The sequence below is a fragment of the Octopus bimaculoides genome, chromosome 10, assembly GCF_001194135.2.
Source record: "Octopus bimaculoides isolate UCB-OBI-ISO-001 chromosome 10, ASM119413v2, whole genome shotgun sequence".
Taxonomy (NCBI): Eukaryota; Metazoa; Mollusca; class Cephalopoda; order Octopoda; family Octopodidae; genus Octopus; species Octopus bimaculoides.
The window spans coordinates 17,159,492-17,161,166 of NC_068990.1; the positions used below are offsets into that span (position 1 = coordinate 17,159,492).

Below are 1,675 nucleotides of genomic sequence, written 5' to 3' on the forward strand. Positions count from 1 at the left end.
GGCTGCGTGATAGTGGAGTCAGAGGTGGCATGCAGACCATCATGTAACTTGTTTGTATTCTTCTCTTCCGTTCGCGTTTCGAATGTTGTAAAAAAAAATATTCGAAGCCAGCGTAAAACTATCGCGCCGTGGGCGGTAAATTGTAACTTGCCAATTGCAGCTGAGCGCCCTCTTCCGGTAGGTCGCGGCTTAATGAGGACATAACTCTTATTACGTTTTACGGCCGTGTAAATTTTGATTACGGCAGCACTAAGAGAAAAATTTAAATGGATTAACGATCCCGTGAGTTTTTGACGCATCATTTCATCTCGCGTTCTTTCTTTATCTATTTATCTATTTATTTATTTGATAGAAGAGGATTCATTGTAGATATTTTCTTTTCTCCGTATCTTTTAATGTCTCTAGTATATGGGAAAAGGTCTTTGGTGGTAAAATACGAGGAGGTGCTAAAAAGTTCCTGCCTTTGAGTACAAAGAAGTACAGGAGGATCAGGTAATTATCATTTTATTCAACATATTCTCCTCTCAGATTCACATACTTGTTGCAGCAGTCCTTCGGTTTCCCTAAGCCCTGTAAAAGAACTCGGAAGGTTGGGCCTCCAACCAGGCCTTTCCTAATACCCTTAAAGCTAAGAACTTTTCAGCACCTCCTCGTATTTTAGAAACAATATGAAAATAAATATAAGTCGTATCGTTACATTTTGTAAAATTATTTATTTCCGATGTTTCAATGAACAAACTCTAAAGTGAAAGTATGTGGCCAGTGATTAGGCTGTTGAACTCACGATCGCAGGATCGTGGTTTCGATTCCCGGGCCGAGCTACGTGTTGTATTCTTGAGGAAAACACTTCATTTCACGTTACTCCAGTTCACTCAGCTGTAAATGTGTATCTCTGCGACAAACTGGCGTCCCCTTTCAGAGAGAATGTTGTGGTCTCGGTCACTTATACACACACCATGACAACCGAGTAACCGGCCCATGAGTCCTTGGACTCGAGGCAGTAATTTCCAGGGGATGATGACGGTGATGATGATGATGATGAATGAATGAATGAATGAATAAATGAATGAATGAATGAACAAACTCTTGTCTTGAAGCAAAGAAACTGCATTGAATAAATGTGAAACAAAAATCATTGAAAATTCGTATGAAAATGTACGACAGTGATTGAGAAAACTGAATTATATTACTTGCGATTCGATAGCTCTTTGCTTCATAAGTAAAATCCGTTAAATGTCTGTTTCTGTTGTTTCATTCAATAGATTTTATTCATGAAGCAAAGCAAAGAAATTAAATAAATTTGAAATAAAAATCGTTGTAAGTTCGCATGGAAACTTAACGCTGCGTGAGGAAACTAAATTATACCGATTGAGGTTAGAGAGGTCTCTGCATGAGGCGACATATTTGTGAAAACGGCAGACGACAGATTTCAACGTTTCCTCCATAACGATATGTTTTGATGCGAGCTCCCAACGATTTTTATTATAACCTTTTTTTTCAACATTATCAATAACGTCAGCAGCTGCAGCAACTTCCTTGGAATAATCTGAACTCAATAATTTGAAGAGCGGCATTTCATTAGTCTTTACGTTCTGAGTTCAAATTCCGCCGAGGCTAACTTTGCCTTTTATCTATTCTGGATCGATACATATATATATATATATATATATATATA

The 1,675-nt window shown here is 37.9% G+C and overlaps 1 long non-coding RNA gene across 1 annotated transcript in view; it reads left to right on the top strand.

Annotated features, from left to right (window-relative positions):
- Positions 1-204: 204 nt before the first annotated feature.
- Positions 205-1,675, top strand: part of LOC106877409 (uncharacterized) — a 29,145-nt gene continuing 27,674 nt past the window's right edge. Inside the window, exons 1-2 of the long non-coding RNA XR_001410380.2 lie at positions 205-282; positions 406-492. This is a non-coding gene — a long non-coding RNA (uncharacterized LOC106877409). The remainder of the gene's footprint in view (positions 283-405; positions 493-1,675) is intronic.